Source organism: Tiliqua scincoides, chromosome 4 (genome assembly GCF_035046505.1).
Source record: "Tiliqua scincoides isolate rTilSci1 chromosome 4, rTilSci1.hap2, whole genome shotgun sequence".
NCBI lineage: Eukaryota > Metazoa > Chordata > Lepidosauria > Squamata > Scincidae > Tiliqua > Tiliqua scincoides.
In genome coordinates, this window is record NC_089824.1 from 146,064,746 (window position 1) to 146,072,962 (window position 8,217).

The window sequence follows — 8,217 nt, forward strand, 5'->3', positions numbered from 1 at the left end:
TCAACAGTGCTGCTTTTAAGGTACTGGGCGGGAGCGAAGAAAGGACACCTCCGAAAGTGAGGAATGGTACAGGGGAAGAGGCAGACTAAGAGGAGTGAGAGAGGGAGAAGCTGCAGATGTACTGGGTGAGCTCAATTATCATGCTGTCTGCCCCTTCAGCATTGCCACCTTTGCCAAGGCATTACCTCGAAGAGCACCTCTCAGCTGCTGAGATGTGAAGTGATACCTTGGCAGAAGCGGTGCTGCTAAAAGGCAGCCCCATTTGATAATTTGGCTCTCCTATATCTTCAAAATATGATCAAATTATATGTATTTTATCTTCTGTCATTTCCAGCCTCTAAGTGAGAAAACAGTGCTTAATACTGGTCATTGTCTGCTTAATGATGTCACTTCCTGCTTAACAACATCACTTCTGACTCTCAGCAGGCGACATGAATGCTATTTGGCCCACTGTATGAAATGGGTTTTGACACCCCTGCTTTAACCCACCACTTTCTTCTCCTCCACTCCTTCCCACTCTTCATTTTTGAATCCGAGGAACAGGGGCAGGTAAAGAAGCAGCAGAAGCGGTCATCTACCGCCAACCGGCCACCTTAGGCAACCATCTCAGTTGGCCTCAGGGAGAGGCCTGTCCGGTCCCAAAGTAATTTTGAGGTGGCATTAAAGCTCAAAAGCTTAAACAGACGTCTGGATGCAGCCGTGGAAACGTTATTTTCTTCTATCTGAGCACATTAAAAATACAAAGAAAACTTTTGACATTTCTTTCTAAGAGAGTGATGACAGCCGTTCCCTTTTGCTTTCTATTTTTCAGGCAACAGTCATTATAGGCAAGGCCTCTGAACACTTGCTGCTGTCTGCTGCAGTTAAGAATTTATGAGCTGTGAGTCAGAGATTGTGTTGGTCAGATGCATTTTTCTAGACTGCAGTTTTTTTGGAATTTTTTTCAATGCTTAAGAATTTATACAATGGTCTCTACCTGTTGACATCCACTAACTTTCATGTGTTCTTTTCTTACTGGGCCAGTCGGATAGGTCATAGCTAGGTAGATATTGTACAGGGTGTTTTTGTTTTCTCTTCAAGAATTCAGAGAGGAAGGTATCGTGTTAAATAATGCATTACTGTCGCTCTATCCATATTTTACCTTGTTTAGTGATATTTGAGCGTATTATTTTGAATTGAAAATATGATACCATTTTCCTCTTCAACACAATGTAATGTATTACTTATTATCTACCAAATCACATTTTGTTTTGCAGTCTATTATTCAGTATTTTTGTTACTACTTAAAAAAATCCCTAACCCCAAACATCCTCTGTGATGTCACACAATTCTTGCTTCCTGTTAATGTTGTGAGTCTCGCTCTACTATGTAGGCAAGGAGCCTGCACATCGTATTTTCAGTTTAAGGAAGTTAAAGCAAGAAACACCCATGCTGCCTTCGCGATAATGAAAAAAACAAAGTTAATAGATGTGTGGGGGTGCATGGGGAAGTTCCCCTATCCATGGATAATTGAAACTGTGGAAGTGGAATCCGTGGATACAGGGGTCTGCCTGTAATACACAATTGTATTTTTTTCCCCTAAAGTCCCACTTTGTTCAAAGGGACTTATAGCCCAATCCAACCGCTTTTGCAAAAAGCAGCACACCAAAGCAGTGGCCGGTTCTGCATGGCAGTGAACCTTCCATGTCCCCTGCCACCAGTAAGTCAGCACAGGGGCAGGAGGGAGGTGAGAACTGGGCAGAAGGGGAAGGGGGCAGAACCAGGCAGGCATTGGGGCAGGGAGGAGAGTGGTTTGCAGTCAGGAAGGGGCCCTTATAAATGGCAGCAGCACCAACAATATCCTTTCCAGCCTTGATCTGCCTTCCCGTGTCCACTTGGATTTTTTTCACTTCGAGTAGATTTGAGGATCAAATAGACTCAGTAGGGGTCAGCGTAGTATGTATGATGTTCCTAAAAGCACCATGTTTTGCAGGTGAGATGGTGTTATAATAGTTGTGAGGAGCCATGGGTTGGAAAGCGTGAAAGCTACAAACCACCTCTCCCTGCCTGGGCTTCTCCAGCCAGCGCAAGAACCCCCTTGGACTCCTCCTTCTGTCCTAGCTCAACCAAAGAGAAAAAAATCAAACCTCCAATCCTTCGTCCAATGATCTTTGGTTCCTTCAGAGGTGAACAAAAGAGACTTCCCCTGCCACACCCCCCTCCAGCTCAATGCAAAAGCAAAACATTAACCCCTCCCTGTCTCCTCACTGGGACTTCTCTGCTGTTTGCCGGGACTGAATGATGAATTCTCATCTCAGATCAAAAAAGCACATAAACCAGTCAGACCCCAAAGTCAGGCATAACTAAACAACATCACAGTTACAGTCGTGCAACAAATATTATTGAATGTGCAGTTGCTGCTGATTAAGAGCCCAATCCTGGGCTTGGCATGCAGGCTCACTGCCGGTGTGCATTTTTGCAAATGTGCTGTAAGGCATGTTTGAGGGCCCTACTGCCGGGCGAGCGCCAATGGTGCACGGACCGCTGAGCAGCGGAGAGGTAAGCAAGGGTGTGGAGAAAGGCGTGGGGAGAGGCGTAGGGGAGGCGTTCCAGGAAGGCAGGAGTCGGGGAGAGGGCAAGGGAGGCATGCTGGGGGACGGAGCAGGAAGGGAGGGAGGCGGGACAGGTGGAGCGATGCTCCATCGGATCCAGAGCCTCCATGTTGGGCTTGCTGCTTTACACGGAGGCTCTTGATTCAATGCCAACCTTTTGGTTGGCGGTGAATCGAGTAGCCTCTTTGCGGGGCTACTCTCTTTACCTGGGGGAAGGGGATGGAAGTTCCCTTCTCCTGAGGAGCCGCCAACAGCTGCCTGAAGTGTGCAGGATGCGGCAGCAGCCATTTTCAGCGCTGCTGCAGCCACACGCCCCAAGAAGCTCAGGATAGGGCTGTTAGCTGATAACAAAACTATACAGCACTTTCACAGTGGAAGATACTTTCCAGGCTCCCGCTTGTTTGCCTCCACAACAATTGAGCGATGACAGTTTTGTTCTTTATTATTTCTATCTAAAGGACAAAAAATGAAGATGAAAATGTTGTTGGCTGAGCATGTTTTTTTTTAGTCTAAATGTCCTTGTCCCGAAACCAACAGCGATCCTGAATTCCATATGCTTTGCAATGTACACAAAGACATCCTGTGTTCATTTGTCTACAACTCTCACCCTTCACCCCTGCAAAGCATCACTAAATTGAGACATGTCTCTGAGCAAATCAACTACAAGCACCTTTTTCTCTTTGCTTACCTTGTTTCATTTTCCATATTTAAAAAAAAAATTCAAAGAAACATGGCTTAACCCGCAGGCATATTTTTGCAGTCATTGGGCTACTAGCCTTTCCCTATTTTTATTACATCTTTCTAATCCTATTCATTTTTGTGGCCTTTAGCTCTGATCTGCTACCAACAGAAAAGCTGCGATTGTTTTTAATTGGGATAAAACCTAGGACAGCAATAGTAAACAGAATTACTACTCTTTTATGGTATTACCATAAGGTAGCTTTGTCATTTTATTTCACACTGAGACGCTTGGTATAAATCGTTAGACACTGGGTGAAGCCTAAACTAAATCTGGAAGTTCCAGATTGGGTTAACCTCTATTTCCTTCCTCAGACCACAGCTGTTGAATTCCTGTAGATTGAAACAAAATGACATTGCTTTTATTTATGAATAAATCCTCACATTCTTTAAAAATATCAACAACAAAAATTTTTTGTGAGCATTCTAATTTTAACCATATTACCAAAATAAAGTTGCCTAAGGAAGGCATTTCATCTCTCAAGATTCATGTGAACAATTTCATGAATAACAGCCATCAAAGATAAAGTGTACTGTAATGTCAAGGATAAGACAAAAGGTTTTGACATTTTTGAATGGGTAAAGTTGAATTGAGATATGAAAATCCTATGATGCTTCTGAAAACATGTCTTGTGTGTGTTACGCAGTTTCTGGTTACAAATGTGATCCTATCTGTCAGGGCTTCCATCTGCGTCTGGACAGGTGCCTGATTCCTCAACACAAGAAAAAATCCAGAGGCAATGGTATGATCTGGCTCTTCCAAAGTATATTCCATCAGGATTTATATTGGATGTATTGCAGCACTAGGGATATTCCCAGAGGCAGGGTCCATAATGGCATTCTATTTCCCAGCATCCTAAACAAATATTGAATCGTATTTGTTGACTGAAGGCACAACCAAAGCATCAGGTTGAGCCCAGTGCACTGGCTCCTGAGTGTTGCAAATGTGTTGCAAAGCAAGTTTGCACTGACTCAGGAGTCATCTGGGCCAGTGTGGAGGCTTACTCTGATACAGCAGAACTGGATCCAGCCCCTGCGCCAGTCGGATGGGGTACGTTTGTGCCAGGCAGTGCAGGATGGGGGAGAGGAAAGGGATTCCAGGGGTAGGGGAGGCATTTTTGGATGGGAGAGGGTTGTACAGCGGAGGATTGGGCATGGGAAGGGACAAGAATCAGCAACAGCGCTCACCAAATCCTAGCCCGCACTACCTGGCTGGGCAGCCTTAAACAGCCTGTTCAGATTTGTGCCAGCTAATTAGCTGGCACAGATCCAAGTAGCCACATAAAGGTGGCTGGACCTCAACATGGGGTAAGGGGAAAAATATCACTCCAAGGTGACCTCTAGCAGTCTCCTAACCTGCACTGAATACAGCGCAGGCCATTGCAGCCTGGCTGTACTAGCACAAGTTTATTTATTTATTTATTTATTTGTTTGTTTGTTTATTTATTGGATTTGTAATCTGCCTTTCTATTTAAAAGTCACAAAATACAAAAAATACAACAATAAAATAGATAATAAAACAACAGGTTATGACTGGACTGCCTTTTTCAAAATAATCATGGTATTTTAAACAGAACCATCTGCATAACTGGAACTCTGCTTTGAATTTTCACATTAGCCAAAGCAGCAATCCACGTTTCAGTTTTAAAAGTGGCTTGTTTCTTCCTCATGAAATGAAAAAGTGAAGGTCAGGCAACACGTGTGGATATAAGAACATAAGAAGAGCCTTCTGGATCAGACAAGGGTCAGTCTAGTACTTTCTGTATGTGACAGTGGCCCAGCAAGTGTCTCTAGGAGCACACAAGACAAGATACCTGTAGCCTGGTGCCACTTCCTTGCAATTGGTATTCAGAGATAGGCTACCTCTAAAAGCTGGAGGATGCATGCAGTATTCCAGAAGTCAATATTACTCCTTAGATGTTTGCCAAAGTGTAACTAGGCCTTGTTTCATGCTATGTAAAAGAAGTGAATATGGAATGCAGGGGAATTTGGCGTAACATCCTTTTGTGACTAATCACTTAACCAAATAGCTACACAGCAAGTGATTGAAGAGAATATTGTCATCATATCAGTTCTTACCAAGTGTTAGCAACACAGATGTTTCTTCTCTTCCTGCAGAAAGAATTGAGAAACAATCTCTGATACAAAAAATGAAGTGCAGAATCAGCAGAGCCATTCAGCTCCCAGGCATGCTGGATATTTAACCATAAAAGAGATATTTTGCGTATCAGGCAATGTATTACAAAATCTTAGCCTTCATTATTGCTTTTGATTTTGCTGATTGCATATTAGGCATCTCTCTCCAACCACCTGGTTGCGTGAATGAACGAGAAAGCTCTGCTCGTTCAGTAAGCGATTGTTAATGTGTGCATTATAAGAGGGGAGAATTCCAAGAATGTTACGGCAGGTCCTTGACCGTACCAGACGGATCCAATAAAAAGGGATGCTTGCTGTGAGGCACTCATTACTTCAAATGCATGCGAAATAGATTGCAACTAAATTAGATGGTGCCAGGGCCATTTTACTGTAACATAGCAGAGATTTGGACTTCTACAAAAAACAGAGGAGAAAGTCATGCATCTGGTTCTTTGGAGTTACAGCTGTTTCAAAGACCGTCATGTGAAAAAAAAAACCCACAAAAAAGTTATCTCCGTTTGGATTTTTCAGATATGCATAGGGGATATAAAAAATGTGAAGCTTCTACATACATGACGGCATCTTTGCATAGTGATTTGTGAAGCGATTTCAGTTTTTGGAAGATGGTAATGTCCATGATACTCAAGCCTTAAGGATTTTCTTGGCAAGGATACTGGAGTGGGTTGCCATTTGTCCTATCCTAATTTTCGAATCCTGTTCGTGACACCAATTTGTTCCATCCAAATATCTCAACTCTCTTCTAATGTCCGCTTTTTGGCTAATTAACACCCTCTTTATCTCTAGAACAACCGCTGTGGTGTGCAAAGGAATGAACACAGAACTCCTTATCTATAGCAACTACCCAAATTTATTGCTATGAATACAGACACTCCCTGCAAGTCCTCTTGTCCAGAGGCTTTCCCTCCCCAAAACTCCACTTAACTCAGTGGGTAAAGGTCTGAAATCCAATTCAAGTCCAATCCGGTCTCCAAAGCACAGTCCAGTCTTCCCAGTCTTCTGTGTCCTCCAGCAGAGTCCTGGCAGTCCCTTTCTCCTGTAGGTCTGGGTCAGGTATCCCTCTTGGTCTGGTTCCCTCCGGGTCAGGTAGCGTCTCCCTCTGGGTCAGGGTCCGGGTTTCCCTCTGGTCCATCTATAAAATTATAATTGCAAGTGTTCCAAACATTTTTAACAAATGACAATTGATCTATTTTCTTGACCAGTGCCAGGTGGTACCATCATATCATTCCAATACTTCATCAGTTACATTGTTTGCTGATCCATTTCCAGATGCAATTTGTTACCATTAAAACCCTGCCCAGTTTGCTTGCTGATCTGCTTGTTTAATTGAAATGATGTTTATGCTGCCTTTCTCTCCAAATAAAGGCAGCTCTCTGAATATCTGAAAGATTGCCTCCACCTCCATGAAATGGACCATTCCTTGAAGTCTTCTGAACAGATGCTCATCCACACTCTGTGGAAGTTCCTTTGATGGTGACAAAGGAGGGTGCCTTCTCTATGGTGTTCGTTCACACAGTGGCGTAGCTACGGGGGTGCAGGGGGTAGCAGTTGTACTGGGCAACAAGCTTTAGGGGGGCAACAAGCTGAGCTTAACACTAGTAGCCAAAATTGTGAAAATCTTGGTATGTATGAAGAAAACACAGGTCATGGTTCAGGATGTGGACTCACCTCCCTGCATTACAATCTCTGAGCATGAACTGGAGGTTGTCCATGACTTTGTGTACCTTGGCTCAACGATCTCCGACACTCATTCTCTCGATACCGAGCTAAACAAGCGCATCGGTAAAGCAGCTACCACGTTTTCCAGACTCACAAAGAGAGTCTGGTCCAACAAGAAGCTGACGGAACATACCAAGATCCAGGTCTACAGAGCTTGCATCCTGAGTACACTTCTGTACTGCAGCGAGTCATGGACTCTTCGCTCACAACAGGAGAGGAAACTGAGCGCTTTCCACATGCGCTGCCTCCGATGCATCCTCGGCATCACCTGGCAGGACAAAGTTCCAAACAACACAGTCCTGGAACATGCTGGAATCCCTAGCATGTATTCACTGCTGAAACAGAGACGCCTGCGTTGGCTTGGTCATGTCGTGAGAATGGATGATGGCCGGATCCCAAAGGATCTCCTCTATGGAGAACTCGTGCAAGGAAAGCGCCCTACAGGTAGACCACAGCTGCGATACAAGGACATCTGCAAGAGGGATCTGAAGGCCTTAGGGATGGACCTCAACAAGTGGGAAACCCTGGCCTCTGAGCGGCCCGCTTGGAGGCAGGCTGTGCAGCATGGCCTTTCCCAGTTTGAAGAGACACTTTGCCAACAGTCTGAGGCTAAGAGGCAAAGAAGGAAGGCCCATAGCCAGGGAGACAGACCAGGGACAGACTGCACTAGACGCTGTGCCAGAACCACCTTTCAGAGCGCGATACCATAGTCTTTCGAGACTGAAGGTTGCCAATACAATGAATAATACCATCCTGTTATATATAATTGGAAAGGTAATTTAATTCAGAATGCAATGAAACAAACCACATTAGAATATCTGTATTCTATCAAAAGCTATGGCCAATTAACTAGAAAATGAAAACACAAGGAACAAAAAGTGGATTTCTTTAACTCAGAACTGACCTATGAGACTGATTGTTCTGAGAGCCAGTTGTTGCTGTTGGCTGAGAGATGTTGTTATGATGCAGCATGGAACCAATAAGGTGTTAATATGAGTCAGCTTTCATTTCCATG